The sequence below is a fragment of the Bubalus kerabau genome, chromosome 9 (genome assembly GCF_029407905.1).
Source record: "Bubalus kerabau isolate K-KA32 ecotype Philippines breed swamp buffalo chromosome 9, PCC_UOA_SB_1v2, whole genome shotgun sequence".
Classification (NCBI taxonomy): Eukaryota; Metazoa; Chordata; class Mammalia; order Artiodactyla; family Bovidae; genus Bubalus; species Bubalus kerabau.
The window spans coordinates 20,527,148-20,545,851 of NC_073632.1; the positions used below are offsets into that span (position 1 = coordinate 20,527,148).

General features: G+C 43.3%; 1 long non-coding RNA gene across 1 annotated transcript; it reads left to right on the plus strand.

Moving 5' to 3' along the window:
- The first annotated feature begins 6,740 nt into the window (after positions 1-6,740).
- On the plus strand, positions 6,741-14,454 carry LOC129659963 (uncharacterized). Its single transcript, XR_008718261.1, has 2 exons — positions 6,741-6,872; positions 14,150-14,454. It is a non-coding gene; the product is annotated as an uncharacterized LOC129659963 (long non-coding RNA).
- Positions 14,455-18,704: the final 4,250 nt, after the last annotated feature.

An 18,704-nucleotide genomic window follows, 5' to 3' on the forward strand; every position in this document is an offset into this window, starting at 1 on the left:
ATTTCTATTATTATTACATCAGCTCCACCTCAGATCATCAGGCATTAGATCCTAGAGGTTGGAGGCCCCTGCTTTAGTTCCCTCTTTCATCTTCGACACAGCTCCAGTCTTGCCGAGGTCCAGCCCCGGCTGATCCAGGGTATTCGTAGAAGAGACGGCTAGGCGACCTATTCAAATGTTAATTAGAGATAATAAAGAGTAATAGAATGAGGATAGCTCAGTAGGAAAATTCAGTGGAGAAAAGAGGCTGAGTAGCTTGGTTTACGCGGGAGACCAATAAAACTTCAAGACAAGAAGTTTGCACCACTTACGTAGGCCGCAGGCGTCCTTCCGTTCTCCTGAAGGAGAGGAGACACTGAGGCCTCCCCGGTCGGATCTTAGAAGCCCAGGCATAATTAGCAAGCATGGTGGGTTCCGCGCTCCAGATGGAGACTCAGCTAGAATTTGGGAGAGAGAGTGACATGGGGAGACCAAGTTTCAGTGAACAAGGCCCGCACTTTATTTTCCAAAGTAGTTTTTATACCTTAAGTTATGCATAGAGGATAATGGCGGAAGGGGTAGAGTCATGCAGCAAGCCAGGCTTTCTTCCTGCAAACTTATCATATGCAAAAGTTCAGGTGATTGACATCATCTTCTGGCCTGGAGGCCTGTTAACATTTTAAGAAACTTATTTTTCTCTAAAGGTGATTATTCCAAAGTCAGGCACCAGCCTCCAAAAAAGCATTGGACAAAGCTGCATTTTACATTTCTATACACCCATTATATCAATCAATACACTGCCAAGGACACAGTAGGTAAGGAGTATGGAGACTTAGCAGCAAACATTGGCCCAACAAGTGAAAAACTCTTCACCAATACAATTTCTAATCAATCTTTTAACTACTCAAAGGAATCTGTGTTTAGGCAGTTTAGAACATCTCCTGCCTCTCATAGTTGGGAGGCTCTGAACAATCACATGTGGCCAGAAAAACCCATTCAGGCAGGCTAGAGGATTTCCAAAGGAGTTTGTAGGTTGAAACACTGTCACACCCAGGAATTATTAACTGGAGCTGTAAGCTAACTCTTTTTTTCAGAGAGAGGTAGTGGGGGACAGCCCCCTGTAAAGTCAGAGGTGTAGGTGAAAGCACAAAGCAGAAAGTAGGCAGACTCTGGTTTGGGGGGTAGATGCTCGAGAATTTCCAGGGGGACTCCTGAGGCTCGATCCCGCCTTTGCGTATGCCGAGCCTCCTTCCTCATGACCTTTGTCATGGGCGGAGTTCCTCACGCTGGCTCCCGGCAGTGATAGAATTCCAGTTGAGCTATTCCAGATCCTGAAAGATGATACTGTGGAAAGTGCTGCACTCAATATGCAATATGCACTCAATATGCAATATGCACTCAATATGCAATATGCCGGCTCCCGGCACAGTCTGCTTCCTCTTGTCTTCCACTTTCAGAACTACCTGCTGGGCTTCCCCGAATGTGATATGAGCCTCCTTCTCTCTCTTCCTTCCCTGATCCTGAGTCCCTTCTCTTAACTGGGTTTCCCTGATCTCCATCTATGCACCTTTGCCCCGGGTGGCGGTAGGGGTAAACTCCTGCCCATGCAGGAGTTCCATCCCTGGGTCAGGAAGATTCCCTGGAGGAGGGCATGGCAACCCACTCCAGTATTCTTGCCTGGAGAATCCCATGGACAGAGGAGCCTGGCAGGCTACAGTCCATAGCATTGCAAAGAGTTGGACATGACTGAAGTGACTTAGCACGGCACACACAGAGGACCTTTGTACTCTAGACTCATGTGATTGTTTTGGTTCTTTGGAGTCCCTTGTAATTCCACATGTATGTTAGGGTCAGCTTTTGTATTTCCTCCTAAAGGCCTTTTGTAATTCATGTTGAATCTTCATTTCAGATTGAAAATGCATTACACAGTATTGCCATCTTAAGTCTTTCCATCACTATGGAATATATTTATTTAGGACTTTTTTCAGCCATGGTGTATAATTTCCAGTGTGCCAGTCTTCGCATCCCCATTACATTAATTCCAAAGTATTTTATTAATGTTGATGTTATTGAAAGGGAATTATTTTTTAAATTCCCTTTCAGATTATTAATTTCTAGTGTATACAGACAAAACAATGTAATCATCTATTTTTATCAGTTTGAATAACTTGATAGTTTATCACAAATTTTGGTGATAATACGGCACTACATTATTAGGTTGCTTAGTTTATTCCGGTTTGGCTATTGAGAACTACTTCCATTGGCTCTTTTTTTCATATAACGTTTCTCTTTGTGGGTTTTTTGCTTTGTCTTTCTTTACTTTCTCATACTTTAAGATTGTCCTGGCTCATGTATTTACTGTCTTAATCCTAGTCTCTGTCATTTCTTTAAAGAGCTTCTGTTCTTTTTTTTTTTTTAACATTAAATTATTTTTGGCTATGCCGGCTCTTGTTGCGTCACACAGGGCAGTTGCAGTGAGCAGAGGCTGCTCTCTAGTTGCTGTTCCTAGGCTTCTCATTGCAATGGCTTCTCTCGTTGCAGAGCTTGGGCTCTGGAGCGTGCAGGCTTCCATAGTTATGGTACAGGGGCTTAGCTGCCCCGGCATATGGAATCTTCTAGGACCAGAGATGGAACCCTTGCATGGGTAGGCAGATTCTTTACCACTGAACTACCAGGGAAGTTTTCTCTTCCCTTTATTAGAGAATGATATTAAAAACATACATGTAGGAAGTAAATATGCTCAGTTGATAATACGTGGAAATATACACATGTATTCCAGCTTCACTTTGAATACATTCAGCTAAAGGTAATTTATGATGATGTCTCCAACCTAATCCGTTGGGACATGAATACTGTATACCTTTCCTTTTGTTTATCTGTAACTTCCCATTCAAACGGTAAGATACCTGGCTTCCACCACTTGTCACGTATTGAATTCAGTGCTTGGCCCATGTGATTACTGAAAATAATTGTCAGACTGTCTTCCAAAGGTGTCTGTGCATGCATTCCACCAGGATCTTTGGTATGTTTTTGTTTGATTGTTTATTGTCAGTATCTCCTCTGTGGCCAGGTATATTTCAGTCTTTACCAATTATTAATGGGTTTGTTTGCTTTAGCGTTCTTGGACCATTTGAGTACAGATTCTTTATCAGATATGCATTTTTTAAAAAATAATTTTATATTTTTGACTGTGCTGGGTCTTCGTGTGTGGGCTTTTCTCTAGTTAACGGCGAGCATGGGCCATAAATAATGGTGTGCGAGCTTCTCACTGCAGTGGCCTCTCTTGTTGGGGGGCACAGGCTGCAGGGCTCAGGGGCCTCAGTAGTTGCAGCATGTGGGCTCAGCGTTGTGGCTTCCGGGACCTGGAGCACAGGTTCCGTAGTTGTGGTGCACAGGCTTAGTTGCTCCCAGCACGTGGGATCTTCCCGGACCGGGGATCAACCCTGCATCTCCTGCACTGGCAGGCAGATACCTTACCACTGAGCCCCTAGGGAAGCTCTCAGCATGTTTCAGAGTCTAGTTTTCCACACACGTATGTGGTGAGAGAGGCCAAGATCAAGAGGTCTGGGAGCTGGGAGTCCTCAGTCACTGTTCTGGCTGTGCCATCCAGAGCTCTGGGGCCTTCGGTGAGCGCCCCAGCTTTCATGGACTGTTTCCTCCCCTCAAAATGCCCTGCTGCTGGACTGTAGCCCACCACGCTTCTCTGTCCATGCGATTTCTGAGGCAAGAATACGGGAGTGGGTGCCATTTCCTTCTCTGCAAGATAGTGTTTTGAAGATATTTTCTCCTGGATTGTGGTTTTCATGAAGGAAGGGGGACCCCTTCCAGGGCTTGGGAGTGGGTCCTTGTCTGACACTTGGAAATGAATTGTCTGAGGAGACGAGCGCTGTCCAAGCAAGAGACTTTATTGGGAAGGGGTGCCGAGGTGGAAGGCAGGAGCATGAGGGAAACAGAGAGCCTCTGCCAAGTAGCTCACAGTCTCAGGTTTTATGGTTATTGGGTTAGTTTCTGGTTTGTCTCTGGCCAGTCATTCTGCATTGGGATCCTTCCTGGGGGCACACACATCACTCAGCCGAGATGGATTCCAGTGAGGAGGATCCTGGGAGGTTGGTAGGACCTCTGGACTGGAGTCTCCTATCTCCTTTTGACCTTTCCTGAATTCTGGTTGGTGGTAGCTTGTTAGATCCTTGTTCTTGTCAGGACCGCCTGTTGTAAGATGATTCCTGCGAGTGGTTTCTCTGGTGCCTGGCAAGGGCAGGTAGGGAGTGGTTCCCTTAACAGTTTGTCTTTTGGTTTTCTTGAATAAGGTCCTTCACAGAGCAAATGTATAAATTTTTAAATGTCAGTGTTTTCATTAATTTATCTTAAAAATTTGGTCAGTTGACTTTTTTGGTGTGTGTTAGAACTCATCACCAGACCAAAAGTCACATAGATCTTTTGTTGTTTTCTAAAATGTTTATATTTTTAAACTGAATTGTGGTGTCAGTGGCAAAGTTTGTGTTTATGTTCATTTCATTCCATATGGTTTTTAAACAGTGATTGATGATTGCTTTACAATATTGATTTGTCATACATCAACATGAATTAACCATGAGTGTATGTATGTGCCCTCCCTCACGAGTCTCCCTCCCACCTCCTACCCATTCCCACCTCTCTAGGTTATGACAGAGCCCCAGTTTGAGTTCCCTGAATCATACAACAACTTCCCATTGGGTGTCTATTTACATGTGTTGGTGCATCCATGCTGTTCTCTCTCTAGTTCCCCACCCTTGTCCCTAAGTCTGTTCTCTATGTCTGCGTTTCCATTGCTGCTTTGCAAACAGATTCATCAGTACCGTCCTTCTAGATGCCATATATATGCTTTAATATACGATATTTGTTTTCCTCTTTCTGACTTACTTCACTGTTTAAGAGGCTCTAGATTGATCTACTTCATGAGAACTGACTCAAATGCATTCCTTTTTATAGCTGCATTCAACAGAGTTTTTAATTGTTCCTTAGCCTCGTTTTGAGAAGGGTCTGGAGGTGTTCGGCTCCATTTCAGTTTGGGTTTCCAGTCTTAGTGCTCACAGCAGAGCTGGTTCTGGATGAGCCCTCTGGGGTCTGTGAGCGCGGTGCCGCCCGCTCTGCTCTGGTGGCCCACAGGGGGCGCCCAACCCCGCTCTGAGCTGCGGGCACAGGATGTTTCGCCTTCAGACTTGGCTGCGTGAGCAGCCGGCAGGAGCTTTGTCTCCTTAGGACCGTCAGGGCTCAGGCTTCTGGATAACCCGGCTGCGTCCAAGCTGAGAGGAGCGGGGTTGCCTCAGTACCCACCAGCAAGGAGGTGCTGCGAGAGGGAAAAATGTGGATGAAGTAGTTTCCTGTGTCCAGCTAAGTGCTGACCGGAGGTCCATCTCAGAGGACTCAGGAGGGAAAGAGCTCTATGTGGAAAATAGTGGATTTTTAGTTAGATTTCTGTATAATATAGAAAACTAAGATCATGGCATCTGATCACACCACTTCATGGCAAATAGATGGGGAAACAGTGGAAACAGTGACAGACTTTATTTTGGGGGGCTCCAAAATCACTGCAGATGGGGACAGCAGCCATGAAATTAAAAGACGCTTCCACCTTGGAAGAAAAGTTATGACCTAGACAGCATATTAAAAAGCAAAGACATTACTTTGCCAACGAAGGTCCGTCTAGTCAAAACTATGGTTTTTCCAGTAGTCATGTATGGATGTGAGAGTTGGACTGTAAAGAAAGCTAAGCACCGAAGAATTGATGCTTTTGAGCTGTTGTGTTGAAGACTCTGGAGAGTCCCTTGGACTGCAAGGAGATCCAACCAGTCCATCCTAAAGGAGATCAGTCTTCAGTATTCATTGGAAGGACTGATGTTCTCGTTTGAAAAGACCCTGATTCTGGGAAAGATTGCAGGAGGGAGGAGAAGGGGACGACAGAGGATGAGTTGGTTGGATGGCGTCACAGACTCAATGGACATGAGTTTGGATAAACTCTGGGAGCTGGTGATGGACAGGGAGCGACTGAACTGAACTAACTGACTGATGATATAGAGGATGACCAGTGATGTTCCTTAGTGTAGGGTGGTCACTGTTTCTTGAGAAGACTGTCCTTTCTTCTTTGCAAGTTTTTGGCTTGATCTTCATGAACTAACTGGCCACACACATGCGGGTTTTCCTGGGCCCTCTATTCTGTTCCTGTAGTCCATGTGTTGGTGTTTGTGCCAGTTCCTCACCGTTGTGGTTACTACAGCTCCGGGATGTCGTTTGAAGTCAGAGAGGAAGATGCCTCCAGGTGTGTTCTTCTTAGAGTCTTTTTGGCTGTTCAAGGTCCTTAGTTGTTGCAGGCTAGTATTGGGAATATTTCTATTTCTATGAAAAATGCCATTGGCTATTATGTTGTGATTGCAGTCTGTGCGTTTGCTGATGGCTTTGGTTGGAATGGACAGTCTACTCATTGTTCCAGTGCTTGAGCATGGAATATGTTTCTATTTATTTGTGTTTTCTTCAGTTTCTTTATCAGTGCTTTCTAGTTTTCTGACTACTGGTCTTTTATGTCCTTGGTTAAGTTTGCTGCTCGATGTTTTATTCTTTTTGATGCAATTATAAATGAGATTTTCTTAGTTTTTGTTTCTGATTATTATTAGTGTATGCAAACACCACTGATTTTTGTATATTGATTTCAAATAATTCAACTTTACTGAATATATTCTAAAAACTTTTTGAGAAGTTATGTGGAAAATTTTATTTGTAAAATCTGTTTCTCCTGCAGTAGGTCATCCAGAGGACCCGAGGCATGACGGCTACTAATAGAGTCTTCCCACAGTGCTTCTTGACAGTGTAGACTCCTGCATGGGCAGTGAGCATCACAACTTCCCTTGAACTTGATCTAGGTAAGTCTTGGCATCTATAAGAAAGTTTCATGCTTGTCTTTTATGAGTTTCTTCTGTGTATTACCATGGTTGTTTTGATAAATAATTTACTTTCCAGTAATTTAAAATGTACAAAAAACTCCTAATAATGGTAAAAAGTACTCACATTTACCACATCACCTAAAATACTCCGTGTGTTTTATCCAAAATGGGTGGCATACTCCTGCGGAACCAGCACGAAACCACCGAAATCAGGAAATTACATGGTTTCCACATTATAATGTAATTCACAGGCCCACTTCCACTTTCAGCAATTGTCCAAGTGTACAAATATATCTTTTTTCCCATCCTCAACTAGTTTCTGTTTGGAATGTCACTGAGATCCTGGGTCATTTGGACAACCTTGTGAATTTAAAGCAGACAAGGTGAATATGTGATTTGGGTGGCGTTTTCTGTATGGATTTTTTTCACTAAAGATGTTTGTAGTGTTTATTCATGCTGTAACACATATCAATACTACATTCTTTGTTTTCCATTGTAATTAAAACTAGATAACATGGCATTTACCATTTAAATCGTAAGCATACAGTGTTGTAGTATGAACTACCTTCACTTGTGCAAACCAGTTTAGTAACATATGTCCCTTTTGTGTGCTTTGGAGAAGCCCCGGAAATTGAGTCAGTGCTTGAAATGGCCCAGGATATCACCTTAGATACCATCTTAATCTAAAAACAAAACAAGGACTTCCCTGGTGGTCCAGTGGCTAAGTCTCCTCTCCCAAAGAAGGGGACGCAGGTTCAATCCCTGGTCAGGGAACTAGATCTCACATGCCACAACTAAGAGTTCGCACGTCGCAGCTAAATATCTGGCTTGCCTGAAGGAAGGTCAACCCGGCGCAGCCACATAAACAAACAAAGAAATATTAAAAAAATAAAAACAAGGAAGGAAGGGTATGGTTGTTGTGCAGATCTATGTCTTAGCCTTTCCTTTTGATAAAGAGTTTCACAAGACTGTCTTCCTTCTATCTAGTGTAGAGACAGACTTCCTTTGAAATGAGATTCCTCTTGTAAATGTGACTCACAGAAGAGCCATCTTGACTTGAGTTCCAGAGACGATCATGTGTCCTTTAAAAAAAAAAAAAAATTAGGTCCAAGTAATTCTCATGCCGAAGAGCTGTATTTCGGGGTAGCATTTGCTCCCCCTCAGTTTGGATGTATCCCCATTTGCTTACACAGTCATCTATGGAAAACAACCTGCTATTTGAAGGTTGGACACTTTTTCAAAGCCATTTTCTAAATACTAGATGTGCAGTGTTTGATCCTCAGGTGAGCTTTGTTTAGCTTTGGGGAAAAAACAGCTAAGTTGCTCTGGGGCATGTGGGACCTGCCCAGATAAGGGATTGAACTTGAGTCTCTTGCATTGTCAGGCACAGTCTTTAGCACTGACCTCCAGGGAAGGCCCCAGGTTTTGTTTTTTGTTTTGTTTTTTAAGTTTACTGGTTCTAATAGGTGTGTAGTGCTACTTCACTGTAGTTTTAATTTGTAATTTCCTAATGATATATGATTTTTGAGTATTTTTGATATGCTTATTTACTAGCTGTATTTATTTTCTTTGGCCAAGTGTTCAGATCTATAAATCTTTAATGAGGTTGTTTGTTCCAGATTTTTTCAGTATTATTTGAGACAACCCTTTATCAGATATGTATTTTGTAAATGTATCTCTTTGTGGCTTGTGTTTAGGTTTTCTGAATAAGGTCTTTTACAGAGTTTAAATTTTTAACTTTTTAAAGGTCATGTTATGTACGGTAAAGCGTCTGCCTACAATGCAGGAGACCCGGGTTCAATCCCTGGGTCAGGAAGATTCCCTGGAGAAGGCAATGGCACCCCACTCCAGTACTCTTGCCTGGAAAATCCCATGGATGGAGGAGCCTGGTAGGGCTACAATCCATGGGGTCGCTAAGAGTGGGACATGACTGAGCGACTTCACTTTCACTATGTATTTTATATCCTTTTTTGGATAGACTTTAGATTTTTGTTGTTGTTGTTAAAATTCATAAGCAAAACTGAGGTACTGTAGATAGAGCTTCACATTTTGTCTGTTGAGAAGTTTCAGTGAATTTGATATAAGCTGTAAAATTTCTTTTTACTTTTATTTGATTGCATATGGTTTCCAATTATTTGTATAACAATTTTCAGAGATGTCATGGGAGTACCTGGGGGTGGGGGGGAGCAGGCAGTTTCCAGCTGGAGCCACCTGGGTTGCCCAGGCTTTCTATAGTCAATATTCACTTGCTCTGTTCTTGGGACTTCAAGTTTCTTCTTTGTCTCAGTAAAGGTGTAAAGTTTGTTTTGGCCATGATATTGTCTTTGTCATTCTATGTATTGACCTGGTCTATTACAATCATTGAAAACTTGTCTTGTTTGCATTTTCTTTAAGTTAGAATGGTCAACCAAATAGTCATCTCCCAGAAGGTGAGGGATCAAATTTGCAAGGTAGCTGTTTTCTCAGAACACTTGATTAATCCATTATTATTGGGCCCTCTTTCTTTTGTTTCCTAACATATAGCTGATTTACAATGTTGTGTTAGTTTTCAGTATACATCATAGTGATTCAGTATTTTTGCAGGTTATTTTCTATTTTAGGTTATTACAATATATTGAATATAATTTCCTGTGCTATACAGTAAATCATTGTTGCTAATCTATTTTATGTATAGTAGCTTGCACCTGCTAATTCTATATTACTGATTTATCCTCCCCCTCTATTCCTTTTAGGAACTGCATATTTGTTTTCTATGTTTATGAGTCTGTTTCTCTTTGGTATATAGAGAAACAGTATTTGTATTTTTTGGTATTTATATTATTTTTTAGATTCTACATATTGTTTGTTCTACAAACAATATTTGTCTTTCTCTGATTTATTTCACTAAGTATAATATTCTCTATGTTGCTACAAATGGAATTCTTTCATTCTTTTTATGGCTGAGTAATTTTCCACTGTATATATGAACCACATCTTATTTTTATCCATTTATCTGTTGATGGACACTTGGGTTGCTTCTGTATGTTGGCTACTGTAAAGCTGCTATGAATATCAGGGTGTGTGTATCTTTTCAGATTTTTTTGGATAAATACCCAGAAGTGGGATAGCTTGACCATATGTTAGTTCTTAATTTTTTGAGGAATCTCAATACGTTTTCCACGGTAGCTGCATCAATTTATATTCCCACGAATAGCACGCAAGGGTTCCCTCTTCTCCACATCATCAACCAACACTTGTTATTTCTTGTCTTTTTATAATAGCCATTCTGACAAGTGTGAAATGATATTTTGCTGTTGTTTTGATTTGTGTTTATCTAATAATTAATGATGTTGAGCATCTTTTCATGTGCTTTTTGGCCATCTGTTTCTCTTCTTTGGAAAAATGTCTATTCAGGTGTTCTGGTTTTTTGATTGGATTGTTTGTTTTTTTTTAATTGAGTTGGATATTAACCCCTTGTCAGTTGCATCATTTGCAAATATTTTCTTCCATATTGTAGGCTGTCTTTTCATTTCATTAGTGGTTTCCTTTGCTGTGCAAAAGCTTTTGAGTCTGATTCAGTTCAGTTCAGTTCAGTTCAGTCGCTCAGTCATGTCCGACTCTTTGCATCACCATGAATTGCAGCACACCAGGCCTCCCTGTCCATCACCAACTCCCGGAGTTCACTCAGACTCACGTCCATGGAGTCAGTGATGCCATCCAGCCATCTCATCCTCTGTCGTCCCCTTCTCCTCCTGCCCCCAATCCCTCCCAGCATCAGAGTCTTTTCCAATGAGTCAACTCTTCACATGAGGTGGCCAAAGTATTGGAGTTTCAGCTTTAGTATCATTCCTTCCAAAGAAATCCCAGGGCTGGTCTCCTTCAGAATGGACTGGTTGGATCTCCTTGCAGTCCAAGGGATTCTCAAGAGTCTTCTCCAACACCACAGTTCAAAAGCATCAATTCTTCGGCGCTCAGCTTTCTTCACAGTCCAACTCTCACGTCCATACATGACCACTGGAAAAACCATAGCCTTGACTAGATGGACCTTTGTTGGCAAAGTAATGTCTCTGCTTTTGAATATGCTATCTAGGTTGGTCATAACTTTTCTTCCAAGGAGTAAGCATCTTTTAATTTCATGGCTGCAGTCACCATCTGCAGTGATTTTGGAGCCCCCAAAACTAAAGTCTGACACTGTTTCCACTGTTTCCCCATCTATTTGCCATGAAGTGATGGGACCAGATGCCATGATCTTCGTTTTCTAAATGTTGAGTTTTAAGCCAACTTTTTCACTCTCCTCTTTCACCTTCATGAAGAGGCTTTTTAGTTCCTCTTCACTTTCTGCCATAAGGGTGGTGTCATCTGCATATCTGATATTTGTTAATTTACTTTTGCTTTTCTTTCTTTTCCCATGGGAGACTGATCCAAGAAAACATTGCTACAATTTATGAGATTGTTTGCCTATGTTCTCTTCTAGAAGTTTTATGGTTTCATGTCTTACATTTAAACCATTTTGAGTTTATTTTTGTATATAGGGTGAGAGAATGTTCTATTCTCATTGGTTTACATGTAGCTGTCCAGTTTTCTCGCACTCCTTGTTGAACAGATTGTCTTTTCCCCACTGTATATTCTTGCCTCCTTTGTCATAGATTAATTGACCATAGGTGCGTGCATTTTTTTGGCTCTCCATGCTATTCCATTGACCCATGTGTCTGTTTTTGTGCCAATACCATGCTGTTTGATTACTGTAGGTTTATAGTACAATCTGAAGTCTAGAAACTTATTGCCTATAGCTTTGTTTTTCTCAGGATTGTTTTGGCAATTTGGAGTCTTTTGTGGCTCTGTATAAATTTTAGGATTACTTGTTCTAGTTTTGTGAAAAAAAGTCTTGGATATTTTGATAGGGATTAAGTCTTTAGATTGCCTTGGGTGGTATGGTCATTTTAACAATATTAATTCTTTGACACCATGAACACAGTATATCTTTCCATCTGTTTGTGTAGTCTTCAATTTCTTTCATCAGTATCTTACAGTTTTCTGAGTACATGTCTTTTACATCCTTCAATAAGGTTCCCTAGTAGCTCAGCTGGTAAAGAAACTGCCTGCAGTGAGGAGACCCCAGTTCGATTCCTGGGTCAGGAAGATCCCCCAGAAAAGGGATAGGCTACCCATTCCAGTATTCTTGGGCTTCCCTGGTGGCTCAGATGGTAAAGAATCTGCCCACATTACAGGAGACCTGGGTTCAACCCCTGGGTTGGGAAGGGAAGGGAACAGCTTCCCACTCCAGTATTCTGGCCTGGAGAATCCCATGGACTGCATAGTTCATGGGGTTGCAAAGAATTGGACACAACTGAGCAACTTTCACTTTCATTCCTAGGTATTTTATTCTTTGTGATGCAATTGTGAAATTGTTTCTTTCTCTTTCTGATAGTCTGTTGCATCAGTTTTGCTTTTAACATACTGATCAGTCAGGACCTATAATTATCATGAACTATGGATGTGAGAGTTGGACTGTGAAGAAAGCTGAGTGCCCAAGAATTGATGCTTTTGAAGTGTGGTGTTGGAGAAGACTCTTGAGAGTCCCTTGGACTGCAAGGAGATCCAACCAGTCCATTCTAAAAGAGATCAGCCCTGGGTGTTCTTTGGAAGGAATGATGCTAAACTCCAGTACTTTGGCCACCTCATGTGAAGAGTTGACTCATTGGCAAAGACTCTGATGCTGGGAGGGATTGGGGGCAGGAGGAAAAGCGGATGACAGAGGATGAGATGGCTGGATGGCATCACCGACTCGATGGACGTGAGTTTGAGTGAACTCCGGGAGATGGTGATGGACAGGGAGGCCTGGCGTGCTGCGATTCATGGGGTTGCAAAGAGTCAGACACTACTGAGCGGCTGAACTGAACTGAACTGAAAGTCCACACTATTCTGACTTCCTTAATTTTTCCTACTATTGTTTTCCTATTCCAGCATCCTAAACTATGTTTCAGAGAAGGCAATGGCACCCAACTCCAGTACTCTTGCCTGGAAAATCCCATGGGCGGAGGAGCCTGGTAGGCTGCAGTCCACGGGGTCGCTAAGAGTTGGACACGACTGAGCGACTTCACTTTCACTTCACTTTCATGCATTGGAGAAGGAAATGGCAACCCACTCCAGTGTTCTTGCCTGGAGAATCCCAGGAATGGGGGAGCCTGGTGGGCTGCCGTCTATGGGGTTGCACAGAGTCAGACACGACTGAAGCGACTTAGCAGCAGCAAACTATATTTAATCATCATCTCACCCTAAGCTCTTCTTGGCTGTTGCAGTTCCTTAGACGTTCCTTGTTTTTTATTACCTTGATAATCTTAAGGAGTACTGGTCAGGAATGTTATAAGATACCTCTCTATTGACATGTGTCTCACATTTTTCTCATGATTAGACCGGAGTTGTGGGTTTGGGGAAAGAAACTGGAGAAGTACTGGCCATCACATCATATCAAATGTGTGTACCATCAACATGACTTCTCTTGATGTTGACCTTGATCATTTAGCCAAAGTAGGCTTGTCAGATTTTGCCACTGGAAAGTTACACACACATTCCTTTGCAGAGAGCAGATTTGAAAGTCAGTCACTCTGTGTTCACACCTAATTAAAGCAGAAGTAATCAGGTTCCACCTCCTGGAGGGCAGAGGATCTATATAAATTACTTGTAAATTTTCTGCAGGCAAGCTTGTTTATTCTCTGTCACTTATTTGTTCAATCATTTATTTGTATCAATATGGATTCCTCTCTTACTAATCTTTTTCAAGAACCAGCTTCTGGCTTTGCTTTTCATATTTGTGTTTTGTATTCCATTGGTTTTTGCTCTAATCATTTTATTTCCTTAATTGTTGTTTCCTTAAGATGATTCTGTTTTCTCTAATTTTTGGAGTTGAATGTTTACCTCATTTGTTTCCTTCTTGCCGGTAACTGCAGAATAAGGAGGAATCAGCAGCTCCCCCCCCCGACCCCGCCCCAGAAGCCCCCTCTACCCACCCAGGCATCCTCGCTGGAACTCTAGAAACAGCCAGGTTGGGTGTGAGACCCTTGGCTTGTTCTGACACTGCCCTCTCTCCAGGGACGTGAGCTCCTTCACCCTCCTGACTGTCCTCCTCAAGGAGTCTTCACATTATATAAACATCCCACTCTCTTTAAATTTCCATGAGACTTGTTTTGCCGTAGAAATGTTAGGGGAAACATGCTGACTGAAACACCCTCCCTGGCCACGTGCCATAGTAACCATTTGTGTGAGTTATTTTATAACAGGACGTCCTGGTGAGGAGCTCAGAACTAACAAGTCACCACCAATGGGAAAGGTCAAAAGGAGAAGCCACGTGTCCAACCACCTCCCAGAATCCTCCTCGCTGGCGTCCATCTTGGCTGAGCAACGTGTGCACCACCAGGAAGGACCCTGAGTCAGAATGATTGGCCAAAGACAACCTGGAAACCAATCCCATCACCATAAAACCCGAGACTGTGAGCCACGTGGCACAGCAGTCCCCTGGGATCCCTTACTCTTCTGCTCTCCTCCCAGGAGCCCCTTCCCAATAAAGTCTCTTGCTTTGTCAGCATGTATGTCTCCTCAGACAATTCATTTACATGTGTTAGACAAGAGCCCCCTTTTGGGCCCTGGAAGGGGTCCCCCTTCCTGCAAAGGAAAGACAAGAGTCACTTTCTATTGACCTTCTTTAAAGGCTTGGCAAGAATCCCACAGCCCTGACAAAGACTCTGTATTGCCCCTGATGGTTTGGCCTTCATGCCGTCTTGTGGGCTTATGATTTTTTTTCTATACTTTTTAGAAAAGTACATTTCCAAATGTGCTCAATTCTTAGTCCCAAGAGGTGATCCCAGAGTTAGCCACCAGGTAGAGGACAATCTTATCAATTACACTTCCAGCTGGTTCTGTAAAAGTAACAGGAAAGGCTTCTTGCCTCAGAGTTTTAACACTCTTTCCGAAAGCACTCCAAATTTTTACATTTTCTGTAGATAACCATATTTATAAAGGGGATAGGTAAAAGTAAGACTGAATAAGCTTATTTATTCACATGATTTAGCAAAACCACAATATTTATCTAATTATCTTCTCAGGAAGGTGAAACTTAAAACTCCTGTGAGCAGCCCCTGAGAATTCCACACCTGCTCCCAGCTTTGTCCCAAAGCCAGAGCCCCAGAATGTCTCCGGGAGGGAGACCCTGGTTCTTCCTTATCCTTGATGAATTAATGTTTGTTTTTTATTCAACAAAGGAAAAACTTAGATCTCTGACAGAAATATATCAAAAGGGATGTCCCCAAAAGTCCTTTGAATAGGTGACATGAAATTACGTTGGTGATGACTAGGTAATAACCCACACAGCTCTCTCACCTCTGCTCTCAAGAATATCTTTCCATGGGCAACACAGAAATTCAATGCAGGACTGGGAAGAGAGCTGGATGATGAAGACGCCTTCCCTCATTTGCACTTGAAATAGACAGTCACTTCTCTAGGCTCTGCCATTGGAGAAGGCAATGGCAACCCACTCCAGTACTCTTGCCTGGAAAATCCCATGGACAGAGGAGCCTGGTAGGCTGCAGTCCATGGGGTCGTGAAGAGTCGGACACGACTGAGTGACTTCACTTTCACTTTCACTCTCTAGGCTCTGCTAGAGCCACATTATCAGGCCCATCTTTGTGCCGGATGAAGGAAGAAACTCCAGATGGGTGCTTGGTTATGAAATGTGTCAACTCAACCATCCTTCAAGAATGAACCCCGGCCTGGACTTCCCTAGCGGTCCAGTGGTTAAGACTTCATGCTGCCAATTCAGGGGGTGTGGGCTTCGATCCCTGGCCAGGGAACTAAGATCCTGCATGCTGTGGCGTGCAACCAGAAAGAAAAAAAAGAGTGAATCCCTATTGAGGGTAAAGCATGAGACAGAAAGCCCTCCTCCGCCTGCCAGCACCACGGCTGGACCTCAGCTGAAGAGAGCTGCCCCCTACGGGCCTGTGCCCACCTACGGCATCCCTGCCCCCTTCCACTGCACTCCCCCCCTCCCCTTCCCCAGGAGGCATCCTGAGTCTGATACCTGACCAGGCAGGGGTGACTGGCTGGGGGGCCGGCTAACACTACCACCTGGTCTACATCTAAGCCCAACAGCCCCTCTGCCCCTCCTGCCTCTCCCCTCCACTGGTGCAGGACCCAGAAACACTTCCTAACATCTGCACATTATCCATCTCAGATCTGCTTCCATAATTATCTGCAATAATCATGTCAGGAGTGATCCCCAAACAGCAGGCAGTAGGATGGGTTTCTGTGCTGGAGCACCACTGCCTGAACCCCTCGCTGGCAAGAGCACAGGTCATGATCCAGTAGGGAATATCCATCGCTGGTCAAGGTGAACCATGTTCAATGTCAAGGAAATACGGCAACAGGGGAATTAGAACTCTGTTAAGCTTCACTGAAGTTCTGACCAAGAAGAGTAATTCTGGGGCATCCCAAGCCTGCTGTCTGCCACATGGTGGATTCTGAGAAACTGAAGCTCTAATGAATTCCCAGGTAGTGCTTATACTGCCTTGGGGTACCACACTTGGAGAGCGTCTGCTCTAGGAAACCAATGAAAGGCTGAATGCAGTTAACACAATTATAGGCAAGTATGAGTGCCAGAAGCCTCACTGCTAGAAAAGAGGTTTTCACATGTGGCAGGAGAGCAGAGAAAGCTGAGGCCAGGCTTTCAACCAGAGAGTAGCTGAGCTCCAGGGTGGAGCTTCCACTGCAAGAAGGATGGTTCTGCCAAGGTTGAAAACCCATGGGATCTGATGTCTGCGTTGATGCCCCGGAAAATCTTTGTGTTCTCAGTTCCTCCAAGCCTGCAGGAATGGCCCAGCCCTCCATCCTTATTAAAAGGTAACATCTTCCACTTACTTGAGGACAATACAGAGATAACACGTGCCTCCCTCAAAGTTCCCTGGATCTGCCCCACAGGCCGTAAGCCAATAACTAATCACAGCCTAGCTAGGCATGTGCTACCTGTTAAGTTGCTACAGAAACCAGCCAGCTTGTGCCAGGAGGAACCTTGAGAGGATGCAACAGATGAGATGCTGATGGTATCTGATGAAGTGTAAGCAGAACATAAGATTGGATGTTCAGTTCAGTTCAGTTGCTCAGTCACGTCCGACTCTTTGTGACCCCATGGACTGCAGCATGCCAGGCTTCCCTGTCCATCACCAACTCCCAGAGCTTATTCAACTCATGTCCACTGAGTCAGTGATGCCATCCAACCATCTCATCCTCTCTCAGACCCTTCTCCTCCTGCCTTCAATCATTCCCAGCATCATGGTCTTTTTTCTAATGAGTCAGTTCTTCACATCAGGTGGCCAAAGTATTGGAGTTTCAGCTTCAGCATCAGTCCTTCCAGTGAACAGTTAGGACTGATTTCCTTTAGGATTGACTGGTTTGACCTCCTTGCTGTCCAAGGGACTCTCAAGAGTCTTCTCCAACACTACAGTTTAAAAGCATCAATTCTTTGGTGCTCAGCTTTGTTTATGGTCCAACTCTCACATCCACATGACTACTGGAAAAACCATAGCTTTGGCTAGATGGACCTTTGTTTACAAGGTAATGTCTCTGCTTTTTAATATGCTGTGTAGGTTGGTCATAGCTTTTCTTCCAAGGAGCAAGTGTCTTTTAATTTCATGGCTGCAGTCACCATCTGCAGTGATTTTGGAGCCCAAGAAAATAAAGTCTGTCACTGTTTCCATTGTTTCCCTATCTATTTGCCATGAAGTGATGGGACTGTATGCCATGATTTTAGTTTTTTGAATGTTGAGTTTTAAGTCAACTTTTTCTCTCTCCTCTTTCACTTTCATCAAGAAGCTCTTTAGTTCCTCTTCACTTTCTGCCATAAGGGTGGTGTTATTTGCATATCTGAGGTTATTGATATTTCTCCCAGCAATCTTGATTCCAGCTTCTATGAGAACTGGATTAGGGAGAGTTTATCCATTGGCGAGCACTTCTGCAAGATAGAGGATTTCATGCCTGACAAGGGTCCTGAAAGGCAATCTTACTACTAGGATGGCTCCCAGAAACAGAAAACAATAGATCACACTAAGCGGAGTGTAAAGCCCAGCAGGTACCAAGATGGAAGAAAGAATCAAAAAGCACAAAGTCAGGCAATGGAATATTATTCAGCCATTAAAAAGAACACAATCCTTCTCAGAGAGACAACTGCATTCACATGTTTGTTGCAGCACTATTCACAGTAGCCAAGATATGGAACCAACCACAGTGCCCACCAGTGGATGAAAGGCTAAAGAAGCTGTGGTGTGAACAATGAAATTTTATTCAGCCATGAGAAAGAATATCCTGTTATTTGCAGCAATGTGGATGGACCTGTAGCACATGATGCCAAAAGAAATAAGTCAGACAGCGAAAGACAAGTACTGTATGGTATCACTTACATGTGAAATTTTATTTTATTTCATTTTTAATTTTTTGCTGCCCTGGGTCCTCATTGCATGTGGTGGCTTTCTCTAGTTACAACATGAGGGCTTAGTTGCCCCACGGCATGTGGGATCTTAGTTCCCCAACCAAAGGACTGAACCCACATCCTCTGCAGTGGAAGGCAGATTCTTAACCACTGGACCACCAGGGAAGTCCCACAGGTGGGGAATTATAACAAGCTGCTGCTGCTAAGTCACTTCAGTCGTGTCCAACTCTGTGTGACCCCATAGACGGCAGCCCACCAGCCTCCACCGTCCCTGGGATTCTCCAGGCAAGAACACTGGAGTGGGTTGCCATTTCCTTCTCCAATGCATGAAAGTGAAAAGTCAAAGTGAAGTCGCTCAGTCG